Below are 16,304 nucleotides of genomic sequence, written 5' to 3'. Positions count from 1 at the left end.
CGAAACATTGTATACGTGTCTATGGTATCTCAAGATTACATAATATACAATACAAGTTGATTAAGTTATGGTTGGAATAGATTTGTTACCAATTTTCACGTAGCTAAAATGAGAAAAATTATCCAATCTTGTTTTACCCATAACTTCTTCATTTTAAATCCGTTTTGAGTGAATCAAATTGCTATGGTTTCATATTGAACTCTATTTTATGAATGTAAATAGAAAAAGTATAGGTTTATAGTCGGAAAAATAAGTTACAGGTCGTTTTTTTAAAGGTAGTCATTTCAGTCGAAAGAACGACGTCTAGATGACCATTATAGAAAACATACTTCCACTTTGAGTTTAACCATAATTTTTGGATATAGTTTCATGTTCATAATAAAAATCATTTTGTCAGAATAACAACTTTTAAATCAAAGTTTATCATAGTTTTTAATTAACTAACCCAAAACAGCCCGCGGTGTTACTACGACGGCGTAAATCCGGTTTTACGGTGTTTTTCGTGTTTCCAGGTTTTAAATCATTAAGTTAGCATATCATATAGATATAGAACATGTGTTTAGTTGATTTTAAAAGTCAAGTTAGAAGGATTAACTTTTGTTTGCGAACAAGTTTAGAATTAACTAAACTATGTTCTAGTGATTACAATTTTAAACCTTCGAATAAGATAGCTTTATATGTATGAATCGAATGATGTTATGAACATCATTACTACCTTAAGTTCCTTGGATAAACCTACTGGAAAAGAGAAAAATGGATCTAGCTTCAACGGATCCTTGGATGGCTCGAAGTTCTTGAAGCAGAATCATGACACGAAAACAAGTTCAAGTAAGATCATCACTTGAAATAAGATTGTTATAGTTATAGAAATTGAACCAAAGTTTGAATATGATTATTACCTTGTATTAGAATGATAACCTACTGTAAGAAACAAAGATTTCTTGAGGTTGGATGATCACCTTACAAGATTGGAAGTGAGCTAGCAAACTTGAAAGTATTCTTGATTTTATGTAACTAGAACTTGTAGAATATATGAAGAACACTTAGAACTTGAAGATAGAACTTGAGAGAGATCAATTAGATGAATAAAATTGAAGAATGAAAGTGTTTGTAGGTGTTTTTGGTCGTTGGTGTATGGATTAGATATAAAGGATATGTAATTTTATTTTCATGTAAATAAGTCATGAATGATTACTCATATTTTTGTAATTTTATGAGATATTTCATGCTAGTTGCCAAATGATGGTTCCCACATGTGTTAGGTGACTCACATGGGCTGCTAAGAGCTGATCATTGGAGTGTATATACCAATAGTACATACATCTAAAAGTTGTGTATTGTACGAGTACGAATACGGGTGCATACGAGTAGAATTGTTGATGAAACTGAACGAGGATGTAATTGTAAGCATTTTTGTTAAGTAGAAGTATTTTGATAAGTGTATTGAAGTCTTTCAAAAGTGTATAAATACATATTAAAACACTACATGTATATACATTTTAACTGAGTCGTTAAGTCATCGTTAGTCGTTACATGTAAGTGTTGTTTTGAAACCTTTAGGTTAACGATCTTGTTAAATGTTGTTAATCCAATGTTTATAATATCAAATGAGATTTTAAATTATTATATTATCATGATATTATCATGTATGAATATCTCTTAATATGATATATATACATTAAATGTCTTTACAACGATAATCGTTACATATATGTCTCGTTTAAAAATTATTAAGTTAGTAGTCTTGTTTTTACATATGTAGTTCATTGTTAATATACTTAATGATATGTTTACTTATAATAGTATCATTTTAACTATATATATATCCATATATATGTCATCATATAGTTTTTACAAGTTTTAACGTTCGTGAATCACCGGTCAACTTGGGTGGTCAATTGTCTATATGAAACATATTTCAATTAATCAAGTCTTAACAAGTTTGATTGCTTAACATGTTGGAAACATTTAATCATGTAAATATCAATCTCAATTAATATATATAAACATGGAAAATTTCGGGTCACTACAGTACCTACCCGTTAAATAAATTTCGTCCCGAAATTTTAAGCTGTTGAAGGTGTTGACGAATATTCTGGAAATAGATGCGGGTATTTCTTCTTCATCTGATCTTCACGCTCCCAGGTGAACTCGGGTCCTCTACGAGCATTCCATCGAACCTTAACAATTGGTATCTTGTTTTGCTTAAGTCTTTTAACCTCACGATCCATTATTTCGACGGGTTCTTCGATGAATTGAAGTTTTTCGTTGATTTGGATTTCATCTAACGGAATAGTGAGATCTTCTTTAGCAAAATATTTCTTCAAATTCGAGACGTGGAAAGTGTTATGTACAGCCGCGAGTTGTTGAGGTAACTCAAGTCGGTAAGCTACTGGTCCGACACGATCAATAATCTTGAATGGTCCAATATACCTTGGATTTAATTTCCCTCGTTTACCAAATCGAACAACGCCTTTCCAAGGTGCTACTTTAAGCATGACCATCTCTCCAATTTCAAATTCTATATCTTTTCTTTTAATGTCAGCGTAGCTCTTTTGTCGACTTTGGGCGGTTTTCAACCGTTGTTGAATTTGGATGATCTTCTCGGTAGTTTCTTGTATAATCTCCGGACCCGTAATCTGTCTATCCCCCACTTCACTCCAACAAATCGGAGACCTGCACTTTCTACCATAAAGTGCTTCAAACGGCGCCATCTCAATGCTTGAATGGTAGCTGTTGTTGTAGGAAAATTCTGCTAATGGTAGATGTCGATCCCAACGGTTTCCGAAATCAATAACACATGCTCGTAGCATGTCTTCAAGCATTTGTATCGTCCTTTCGCTCTGCCCATCAGTTTGTGGATGATAGGCAGTACTCATGTCTAGACGAGTTCCTAATGCTTGCTGTAATGTCTGCCAGAATCTTGAAATAAATCTGCCATCCCTATCAGAGATAATAGAGATTGGTATTCCATGTCTGGAGACGACTTCCTTCAAATACAGTCGTGCTAACTTCTCCATCTTGTCATCTTCTCTTATTGGCAGGAAGTGTGCTGATTTGGTGAGACGATCAACTATTACCCAAATAGTATCAAAACCACTTGCAGTCCTTGGCAATTTAGTGATGAAATCCATGGTAATGTTTTCCCATTTCCATTCCGGGATTTCGGGTTGTTGAAGTAGACCTGATGGTTTCTGATGCTCAGCTTTGACCTTAGAACACGTCAAACATTCTCCTACGTATTTAGCAACATCGGCTTTCATACCCGGCCACCAAAAATGTTTCTTGAGATCCTTGTACATCTTCCCCGTTCCAGGATGTATTGAGTATCTAGTTTTATGAGCTTCTCTAAGTACCATTTCTCTCATATCTCCAAATTTTGGTACCCAAATCCTTTCAGCCCTATACCGGGTTCCGTCTTCCCGAATATTAAGATGCTTCTCCGATCCTTTGGGTATTTCATCCTTTAAATTTCCCTCTTTTAAAACTCCTTGTTGCGCCTCCTTTATTTGAGTAGTAAGGTTATTATGAATCATTATATTCATAGATTTTACTCGAATGGGTTCTCTGTCCTTCCTGCTCAAGGCATCGGCTACCACATTTGCCTTCCCTGGGTGGTAACGAATCTCAAAGTCGTAATCATTCAATAATTCAATCCACCTACGCTGCCTCATATTCAGTTGTTTCTGATTAAATATGTGTTGAAGACTTTTGTGGTCGGTATATATAATACTTTTGACCCCATATAAGTAGTGCCTCCAAGTCTTTAATGCAAAAACAACCGGGCCTAATTCCAAATCATGCGTCGTATAATTTTGTTCGTGAATCTTCAATTGTCTAGACGCATAAGCAATCACCTTCGTTCGTTGCATTAATACACAACCGAGACCTTGCTTTGATGCGTCACAATAAATCACAAAATCATCATTCCCTTCAGGCAATGACAATATAGGTGCCGTAGTTAGCTTTTTCTTCAATAACTGAAACGCTTTCTCTTGTTCATCATTCCATTCAAATTTCTTCCCTTTATGCGTTAATGCAGTCAAGGGTTTTGCTATTCTGGAAAAGTCTTGGATGAACCTTCGGTAGTAACCAGCTAGTCCTAAAAACTGGCGTATGTGTTTCGGAGTTTTCAGGGTTTCCCACTTTTCAACAGTTTCTATCTTTGCCGGATCCACCTTAATACCTTCTTTGTTCACTATGTGACCGAGGAATTGAACTTCTTCCAACCAAAATGCACACTTTGAAAACTTAGCGTACAATTCTTCCTTCCTCAATACTTCTAACACCTTTCTCAAATGTTCACCGTGTTCTTGGTCATTCTTTGAGTAAATAAGTATGTCATCAATGAAAACAATGACAAACTTGTCAAGGTATGGTCCACACACTCGGTTCATAAGGTCCATGAACACAGCTGGTGCATTAGTTAAACCAAACGGCATGACCATAAACTCGTAATGACCGTAACGTGTTCTGAAAGCAGTCTTTGGAATATCATCTTCTTTCACCCGCATTTGATGATACCCGGAACGTAAGTCAATCTTTGAATAAACAGACGAGCCTTGTAGTTGATCAAATAAGTCATCGATTCTCGGTAGTGGGTAGCGGTTCTTGATGGTAAGTTTGTTCATCTCTCGGTAGTCGATACACAACCTGAATGTACCATCTTTCTTCTTGACAAACAAAACAGGAGCTCCCCACGGTGATGTGCTTGGTCGAATGAAACCACGCTCTAAAAGTTCTCGTAATTGGCTTTGCAGTTCTTTCATCTCGCTGGGTGCGAGTCTGTAAGGAGCACGAGCTATTGGTGCAGCTCCTGGTACAAGATCTTTTTGAAATTCAACGGATCGATGTGGGGGTAATCCTGGTAATTCTTTCGGAAATACATCAGGAAATTCTTTTGCAATGGGAACATCATTGATGCTCTTTTCTTCAGTTTGTACTTTCTCGACGTGTGCTAGAACAACATAGCAACCTTTTCTTATTAGTTTTTGTGCCTTCAAATTACTAATAAGATGTAGCTTCGTGTTGCCCTTTTCTCCGTACACCATTAAGGGTTTTCCTTTTTCTCGTATAATGCGAATTGCATTTTTGTAACAAACGATCTCTGCTTTCACTTCTTTCAACCAGTCCATACCGATTATCACATCAAAACTCCCTAACTCTACTGGTATCAAATCAATCTTAAATGTTTCGCTAACCAGTTTAATTTCTCGATTCCGACATATATTATCTGCTGAAATTAATTTACCATTTGCTAATTCGAGTAAAAATTTACTATCCAAAGGCGTCAATGGACAACTTAATTTAGCACAAAAATCTCTACTCATATAGCTTCTATCCGCACCCGAATCAAATAAAACGTAAGCAGATTTATTGTCAATAAGAAACGTACCCGTAACAAGCTCCGGGTCTTCCTGTGCCTCTGCCGCATTAATATTGAAAACTCTTCCGCGGCCTTGTCCATTCGTGTTCTCCTGGTTCAGGCAATTTCTAATAATGTGGCCCGGTTTTCCACATTTATAACAAACTACATTGGCATAACTTGCTCCGACACTACTTGCTCCGCCATTACTCGTTCCGACACCATTTGTTCCTTTCGTTCTGTTAACCCCTGGTCCGTAGACATCACACTTCGCCGCGCTATGACCATTTCTTTTACACTTGTTGCAAAATTTGGTGCAGAACCCCGAGTGATACTTTTCACACCTTTGGCATAGCTGCTTCTGATTGTTGTTGTTGTTACGGTTATTATTGTTGTTGGGATGATTGTTGTAGTTGTTGTTGTTGTTGTTGTTGTTGTTGGGCCGTTTGTTGTAGTTACGATTGATGTTGCGATTGTTGGGATAATTGTTGCGATTATTGTTGTAATTGCTGTTGTTGTTATATTGGTGATTCTTATCACCGTTTTCCTCCCACTTTCTTTTGACTTGCTTCACATTGGCCTCTTCAGCAGTCTGTTCTTTAATTCTTTCTTCAATCTGGTTCACTAGTTTGTGAGCCATTCTACATGCCTGTTGTATGGAGGCGGGCTCGTGTGAACTTATATCTTCTTGGATTCTTTTCGGTAATCCTTTCACAAACGCGTCGATCTTCTCTTCCTCATCTTCGAAAGCTCCCGGACACAATAGGCACAATTCTGTGAATCGTCTTTCGTACGTGGTAATATCAAATCCTTGAGTTCGTAACCCTCTAAGTTCTGTCTTGAGCTTATTGACCTCGGTTCTGGGACGGTACTTCTCGTTCATCAAGTGCTTGAATGCTGACCACGGTAGTGCGTACGTATCATCTTGTCCCACTTGCTCTAGATAGGTATTCCACCATGTTAACGCAGAACCTGTGAAGGTATGTGTAGCGTACTTCACTTTGTCCTCTTCAGTACACTTACTTATGGCAAACACCGATTCAACCTTCTCGGTCCACCGTTTCAATCCGATCGGTCCTTCGGTTCCATCAAATTCTAAAGGTTTGCAGGCAGTGAATTCTTTGTAGGTGCATCCTACACGATTTCCTGTACTGCTAGATCCAAGGTTATTGTTGGTATGTAGCGCAGCCTGTACTGCGGCTATGTTTGAAGCTAGAAAAGTACGGAATTCCTCTTCATTCATATTCACGGTGTGTCGAGTAGTCGGTGCCATTTCCTTCAAAATAGTCAAATGGAACAAGTTAATCATACAGAATATTAAGAGTAGTTAATAGTATTTCGTAGCATAATATGAACTCATTTATAAAAGCTTTTTCTTCATATTAGCGTTTTATAAGTTTAAATTCGGGTAGTACCTACCCGTTAAGTTCATACTTAGTAGCTAATATACAATTCAACTACTACAATTCTATATGAAAAACTGATTATAATAATATTTCACGTTCAAACTTTTACACAATATTTTACAAACTTACAATACCGCTTATTTTACTTATAGCATGAAATATAGCTCACAATAAATTTGATACAAGATGGCTGTGAAGATAATTCTAGCTAGTACACAAGTCGTTCAGCAAAGGCAATAAAGACACGTAATTCATACGTCCAGAAACAAGTCATGCATTCTGGTTTTACTAGGATTACTTCCCATCCTTGGTCTTGTGGAACATAACCGTTATGGCCGTTGATAAGACAGCGTGTTGTAACGTCGTCAAAGGGACGAGGGTTACGTAATGTCCAACAGTCCCGTAACAATCTAAAAACCTCATTTCTTACCCCAATTACCGACTCCGTCACTTGTGGGAACGTTTTGTTTAATAGTTGTAGCCCGATGTTCTTGTTCTCACTTTGGTGAGAAGCGAACATTACTAATCCGTAAGCATAACATGCTTCTTTATGTTGCATGTTAGCCGCTTTTTCTAAATCACGAAGTCCAGTATTCGGATATATTGAGTCAAAATAATTTCTTAACCCATTGCGTAAAATAGCATTTGGGTTCCCCGCAATATATGCGTCAAAGTAAACACATCGTAACTTATGGATTTCCCAATGTGATATCCCCCATCTTTCGAACGAAAGCCTTTTATAAACCAAGGCATTCTTGGAACGTTCTTCGAATGTCTTACAAACTGATCTCGCTTTAAATAGTTGTGCCGAAGAATTCTGACCGACTCTAGACAAGATTTCATCAATCATGTCTCCGGGTAGGTCTCTTAAAATATTGGGTTGTCTATCCATTTTGTGTTTTTATACTGTAAAATAGACAAGAGTTAGATTCATAAAAAAAATACTTATTAATACAAGCAATTTTTACATATATCATAAAGCATAAGCACACTATATTACATATATTACACCACACGAATACAACTATCTTATTCCGACTCGCTTGTTTCTTCTTCTTCGGTTTTGGTTCGTTTTGCCAAGTTTCTAGGGATATATGATGTTCCCCTAATACGAGCCGTAATTTTCCACATTGGTTTAGAAAAACCTGGTGGTTTAGAGGTTCCCGGGTCATTGTTACAACTTAAGGACTTCGGGGGTTGACGATACATATAAAGTTCATCGGGGTTGGAATTAGATTTCTCTATTTTTATGCCCTTTCCCTTATTATTTTCTTTTGCCTTTTTAAATTCAGTTGGGGTAATTTCTATAACATCATCGGAATTCTCGTCGGAATCCGATTCATCGGAGAATTGGTAATCCTCCCAATATTTTGCTTCCTTGGCGGAAACACCATTGACCATAATTAACCTTGGTCGGTTGGTTGAGGATTTTCTTTTACTTAACCGTTTTATTATTTCCCCCACCGGTTCTATTTCTTCATCTGGTTCCGATTCTTCTTCCGGTTCCGATTCTTCTTCCGGTTCCGACTCTTCTTCCGGTTCCTCTTCGGGAACTTGTGAATCGGTCCACGAATCATTCCAATTTACATTTGACTCTTCATTATTATCAGGTGAGTCAATGGGACTTGTTCTAGAGGTAGACATCTATCACATAATATCAAACGCGTTAAGAGATTAATATATCACATAATATTCACATGTTAAAAATATATAGTTTCCAACAAAATTTGTTAAGCAATCATTTTTCAAGTAAACACGGTCGAAGTCCAGACTCACTAATGCATCCTAACAAACTCGATAAGACACACTAATGCAAAATTTTGGTTCTCTAAGACCAACGCTCGGATACCAACTGAAATGTCCCGTTCTTATTGATTAAAAACGTTCCATATTAATTGATTTCGTTGTGAGGTTTTGACCTCTATATGAGACGTTTTTCAAAGACTGCATTCATTTTAAAACAAACCATAACCTTTATTTCATCAATAAAGGTTTAAAAAAGCTTTACGTAGATTATCAAATAATGATAATCTAAAATATCCTGTTTACACACGACCATTACATAATGGTTTACAATACAAATATGTTACAACAAAATAAGTTTCTTGAATGCAGTTTTTACACAATATCATACAAGCATGGACTCCAAATCTCGTCCTTATTTAAGTATGCGACAGCAGAAGCTCTTAATAATCACCTGAGAATAAACATGCTTAAAACGTCAACAAAAATGTTGGTGAGTTATAGGTTTAACCTATATATATCAAATCATAATAATAGACCACAAGATTTCATATTTCAATACACATCCCATACATAGAGATAAAAATCATTCATACGGTGAACACCTGGTAACCGACATTAACAAGATGCATATATAAGAATATCCCCATCATTCCGGGACACCCTTCGGATATGATATAAATTTCGAAGTACTAAAGCATCCGGTACTTTGGATGGGGCTTGTTGGGCCCGATAGATCTATCTTTAGGATTCGCGTCAATTAGGGTGTCTGTTCCCTAATTCTTAGATTACCAGACTTAATAAAAAGGGGCATATTCGATTTCGATAATTCAACCATAGAATGTAGTTTCACGTACTTGTGTCTATTTTGTAAATCATTTATAAAACCTGCATGTATTCTCATCCCAAAAATATTAGATTTTAAAAGTGGGACTATAACTCACTTTCACAGATTTTTACTTCGTCGGGAAGTAAGACTTGGCCACTGTTGATTCACGAACCTATAACAATATATACATATATATTAAAGTATGTTCAAAATATATTTACAACACTTTTAATATATTTTGATGTTTTAAGTTTATTAAGTCAGCTGTCCTCGTTAGTAACATACAACTAGTTGTCCACAGTTAGATGTACAGAAATAAATCGATAAATATTATCTTGAATCAATCCACGACCCAGTGTATACGTATCTCAGTATTGATCACAACTCAAACTATATATATTTTGGAATCAACCTCAACCCTGTATAGCTAACTCCAACATTCACATATAGAGTGTCTATGGTTGTTCCGAAATATATATAGATGTGTCGACATGATAGGTCGAAACATTGTATACGAGTCTATGGTATCTCAAGATTACATAATATACAATATAAGTTGATTAAGTTATGGTTGGAATAGATTTGTTACCAATTTTCACGTAGCTAAAATGAGAAAAATTATCCAATCTTGTTTTACCCATAACTTCTTCATTTTAAATCCGTTTTGAGTGAATCAAATTGCTATGGTTTCATATTGAACTCTATTTTATGAATCTAAACAGAAAAAGTATAGGTTTATAGTCGGAAAAATAAGTTGCAGGTCATTTTTATAAAGGTAATCATTTCAGTCGAAAGAACGACGTCTAGATGACCATTTTAGAAAACATACTTCCACTTTGAGTTTAACCATAATTTTTGGATATAGTTTCATGTTCATAATAAAAATCATTTTGTCAGAATAACAACTTTTAAATCAAAGTTTATCATAGTTTTTAATTAACTAACCCAAAACAGCCCGCGGTGTTACTACGACGGCGTAAATCCGGTTTTACGGTGTTTTTCGTGTTTCCAGGTTTTAAATCATTAAGTTAGCATATCATATAGATATAGAACATGTGTTTAGTTGATTTTAAAAGTCAAGTTAGAAGGATTAACTTTTGTTTGCGAACAAGTTTAGAATTAACTAAACTATGTTCTAGTGATTACAATTTTAAACCTTCGAATAAGATAGCTTTATATGTATGAATCGAATGATGTTATGAACATCATTACTACCTTAAGTTCCTTGGATAAACCTACTGGAAAATAGAAAAATGGATCTAGCTTCAACGGATCCTTGGATGGCTCGAAGTTCTTGAAGCAGAATCATGACACGAAAACAAGTTCAAGTAAGATCATCACTTGAAATAAGATTGTTATAGTTATAGAAATTGAACCAAAGTTTGAATATGATTATTACCTTGTATTAGAATGATAACCTACTGTAAGAAACAAAGATTTTTTGAGGTTGGATGATCACCTTACAAGATTGGAAGTGAGCTAGCAAACTTGAAAGTATTCTTGATTTTATGTAACTAGAATTTGTAGTATATATGAAGAACACTTAGAACTTGAAGATAGAACTTGAGAGAGATCAATTAGATGAATAAAATTGAAGAATGAAAGTGTTTGTAGGTGTTTTTGGTCGTTGGTGTATGGATTAGATATAAAGGATATGTAATTTTGTTTTCATGTAAATAAGTCATGAATGATTACTCATATTTTTGTAATTTTATGAGATATTTCATGCTAGTTGCCAAATGATGGTTCCCACATGTGTTAGGTGACTCACATGGGCTGCTAAGAGCTGATCATTGGAGTGTATATACCAATAGTACATACATCTAAAAGCTGTGTATTGTACGAGTACGAATACGGGTGCATACGAGTAGAATTGTTGATGAAACTGAACGAGGATGTAATTGTAAGCATTTTTGTTAAGTAGAAGTATTTTGATAAGTGTATTGAAGTCTTTCAAAAGTGTATAAATACATATTAAAACACTACATGTATATACATTTTAACTGAGTCGTTAAGTCATCGTTAGTCGTTACATGTAAGTGTTGTTTTGAAACCTTTAGGTTAACGATCTTGTTAAATGTTGTTAACCCAATGTTTATAATATCAAATGAGATTTTAAATTATTATATTATCATGATATTATCATGTATGAATATCTCTTAATATGATATATATACATTAAATGTCTTTACAACGATAATCGTTACATATATGTCTCGTTTAAAAATCATTAAGTTAGTAGTCTTGTTTTTACATATGTAGTTCATTGTTAATATACTTAAGGATATGTTTACTTATCATAGTATCATTTTAACTATATATATATCCATATATATGTCATCATATAGTTTTTACAAGTTTTAACGTTCGTGAATCACCGGTCAACTTGGGTGGTCAATTGTCTATATGAAACATATTTCAATTAATCAAGTCTTAACAAGTTTGATTGCTTAACATGTTGGAAACATTTAATCATGTAAATATCAATCTCAATTAATATATATAAACATGGAAAATTTCGGGTCACTACAAGTAGCTTACCAACTGGAGCTACCTCAACAACTCGCGGCTGTACATAACACTTTCCACGTCTCAAATTTGAAGAAATGTTTTGCTAAAGAAGATCTCACTATTCCGTTGGACGAAATCCAAATCAATGAAAAACTTCAATTCATTGAAGAACCCGTCGAAATAATGGATCGTGAGGTTAAGAGACTTAAACAAAATAAGATACCGATTGTTAAGGTTCGATGGAATGCTCGTAGAGGACCCGAGTTCACCTGGGAGCGTGAAGATCAGATGAAGAAGAAATACCCGCATTTATTTCCAGAAGATACGTCAACACCTCCAACTGCTTAAAATTTCGGGACGAAATTTATTTAACGGGTAGGTACTGTAGTGACCCGAACTTTTCCATGTTTATATATATATTAAATGAAATTGTTATTTACATGATTAAGTGTTTCCAACATGTTAAGCAATCAAACTTTTTAAGACTTGATTAATTGAAATAGGTTTCATATAGACAATTGACCACCCAAGTTGACCGGTGATTCACGAACGTTAAAACTTGTAAAAACATTCCGATGACATATATATGGTTATATATATAGTTAAAATGATTTTATTATAAGTATGTATCTCATTAGGTATTTTAACAATGAGTTATATACATAAAAATGAGACTATTAATTTAAGAAACTCGAAAACGATATATATAACGATTATCGTTATAACAACGTCTTACTAGGTACATATGAATCATATTAAGATATTGATACACTTGGTTAATTATGTTAAATGATAATTAAATATATTATTAAGTGTATTAACAATGAAATACATATGTAAAAATAAGACTACTAACTTAATGATTTCGAAACGAGACATATATGTAACGATTATCGTTGTACCGACATTTAACTGTATATATATCATACTAAGATATATTATATATAATAATATCATGATAATATAACAATTTAACATCTCATTTGTTATAATAAACAATAGGTTAACAACATTCAACAAGATCGTTAACCTAAACGTTTCAAAACAACGTTTACATGTAACGACTAACGATGACTTAACGACTCAGTTAAAATGTACATACATGTTGTGTTTTAATATGTATTTATACACTTTTGAAAGACTTAAATACACTTATCAAAATACTTCTACTTAACAAAAATGCTTACAATTACATCCTCGTTCAGTTTCATCAACAATTCTACTCGTATGCACCCGTATTCGTACTCGTACAATACACAGCTTTTTGATGTATGTACTATTGGTATATACACTCCAATGATCAGCTCTTAGCAGCCCATGTGAGTCACCTAACACATGTGGGAACCATCATTTGGCAACTAGCATGAAATATCTCATAAAATTACAAAAATATGAGTAATCATTCATGACTTATTTACATGAAAACAAAATTACATATCCTTTATATCTAATCCATACACCAACAACCAAAAACACCTACAAACACTTTCATTCTTCAATTTTATTCATCTAATTGATCTCTCCCAAGTTCTATCTTCAAGTTCTAAGTGTTCTTCATAAATTCCAAAAGTTCTAGTTTCATAAAATCAAGAATACTTCCAAGATTGCAAGTTTACTTCCAAGTTTTCTAAATCCATTCCAAGTAATCATCCAAGATCAAGAAACCTTTGTTACTTACAGTAGGTTATCTTTCTAATACAAGGTAATAATCATATTTAAATTTTAATTCAATTTCTATAACTATAACAATCTTATTTCGAGTGAAAATCTTACTTGAAATTGTTTTCGTGTCATGATTCTGCTTCAAGAACTTTCAAGCCATCCAAGGATCCTTTGAAGCTAGATCTATTTTTCTCATTTCCAGTAGGTTTATCCAAGGAACTTGAGGTAGTAATGATGTTCATAACATCATTCGATTCATACATATAAAGCTATCTTATTCGAAGGTTTAAACTTGTAATCACTAGAACATAGTTTAGTTAATTCTAAACTTGTTCACAAATAAAAGTTAATCCTTCTAACTTGACTTTTAAAATCAACTAAACACATGTTCTATATCTATATGATATGCTAACTTAATGATTTAAAACCTGGAAACACGAAAAACAACGTAAAATCGGATTTACGCCGTCGTAGTAACACCGCAGGCTGTTTTGGGTTAGTTAATTAAAAACTATGATAAACTTTGATTTAAAAGTTGTTATTCTGGGAAAATGATTTTTATTATGAACATGAAACTATATCCAAAAATTATGGTTAAACTCAAAGTGGAAGTATGTTTTCTAAAATGATCATCTAGACGTCGTTCTTTCTACTGAAATGACTACCTTTACAAAAACGAATTGTAACTTATTTTTCCGACTATAAACCTATACTTTTTATGTTTAGATTCATAAAATAGAGTTCAATATGAAACCATAGCAATTTGATTCACTCAAAACGGATTTAAAATGAAGAAGTTATGGGTAAAACAAGATTGGATAATTTTTCTCATTTTAGCTACGTGAAAATTGGTAACAAATCTATTCCAACCATAACTTAATCAACTTGTATTGTATATTATGTAATCTTGAGATACCATAGACACGTATACAATGTTTCGACCTATCATGTCGACACATCTATATATATTTCGAAACAACCATAGACACTCTATATGTGAATGTTGGAGTTAGCTATACAGGGTTGAGGTTGATTCCAAAATATATATAGTTTGAGTTGTGATCAATACTGAGATACGTATACACTGGGTCGTGGATTGATTCAAGATAATATTTATCGATTTATTTCTGTACATCTAACTGTGGACAACTAGTTGTAGGTTACTAACGACGACAGCTGACTTAATAAACTTAAAACATCAGAATATATTAAAAGTGTTGTAAATATATTTTGAACATACTTTGATATATATGTATATATTGTTATAGGTTCGTGAATCAACCAGTGGCCAAGTCTTACTTCCCGACAAAGTAAAAATCTGTAAAAGTGAGTTATAGTCCCACTTTTAAAATCTAATATTTTTGGGATGAGAATACATGCAGGTTTTATAAATGATTTACAAAATAGACACAAGTACGTGAAACTACATTCTATGGTTGAATTATCAAAATCGAATATGCCCCTTTTTATTAAGTCTGGTAATCTAAGAATTAGGGAACAGACACCCTAATTGATGCGAATCCTAAAGATAGATCTATTGGGCCTAACAAACCCCATCCAAAGTACCGGATGCTTTAGTACTTCGAAATTTATATCATATCCGAAGGGTGTCCCGGAATGATGGGGATATTCTTATATATATGCATCTTGTTAATGTCGGTTACCAGGTGTTCACCATATGAATGATTTTTATCTCTATGTATGGGATGTGTATTGAAATATGAAATCTTGTGGTCTATTGTTACGATTTGATATATATAGGTTAAACCTATAACTCACCAACATTTTTGTTGACCTTTAAAGCATGTTTATTCTCAGGTGAATACTAAGAGCTTCCGCTATTGCATACTAAAATAAGGACAAGATTTGGAGTCCATGTTTGTATGATATTGTGTAAAAACTGCATTCAAGAAACTGATTTCGATGTAACATATTTGTATTGTAAACCATTATGTAATGGTCGTGTGTAAACAGGATATTTTAGATTATCATTATTTGATAATCTACGTAAAGCTTTTTAAACCTTTATTTATGAAATAAAGGTTATGGTTTGTTTTAAAAAATGAATGCAGTCTTTGAAAAACGTCTCATATAGAGGTCAAAACCTCGCAACGAAATCAATTAATATGGAACGTTTTTAATCAATAAGAACGGGACATTTCATTAAGGACTTAAATACATAAAACAATATAAGTATATTCACAAAAGATAGCTATATTTGAATTCTCGTTCTGTTTCCTCAAGATTTCTATACGTATATCTAGGGTATATGTACCCGTATCATACCCAGCTTATATACGTATTTACTATTGGTATATACACATAAAATCAACATCCTAATCAATATTATTACTGCCCTAGATATGAGGTAACTAGGATTTGTCAAGTAGTATGAATTATTAGTAAGAAAATAAAATTAGGAATCCTTTTCTTTCTTTATAAACTAAAAACGTTTTTATAATGAACACCATTTCTTCACTCCATTTTCTCATACCTACACCCTCATTTCTCTCTCAAAATACTCCTAACTTCATACTTGATCATCTCCAAGCATTTTCCCCATCATTTAGCTTCAATTACAAGCCTTAAACACCATAAGAAAACTCTTTCAAGAACATATCAAAATAACCACCCATTTGAAGAAGTTTACTTCCAACCTTTTGATCTAACTCCACCACTCTTTGATTCCAAGATTATTTCTTATCTTTTGCAGTAACTTTATCCAAGTAACTTGAGGTAGTAACCTTGTTCATAATCTTATTCAATTCATATTCATATAGCTATCTTA

This window comes from Rutidosis leptorrhynchoides, chromosome 4 (assembly GCF_046630445.1).
Source record: "Rutidosis leptorrhynchoides isolate AG116_Rl617_1_P2 chromosome 4, CSIRO_AGI_Rlap_v1, whole genome shotgun sequence".
In the NCBI taxonomy this organism is placed as follows: Eukaryota; Viridiplantae; Streptophyta; class Magnoliopsida; order Asterales; family Asteraceae; genus Rutidosis; species Rutidosis leptorrhynchoides.
This window is presented reverse-complemented; position numbering follows the sequence as displayed.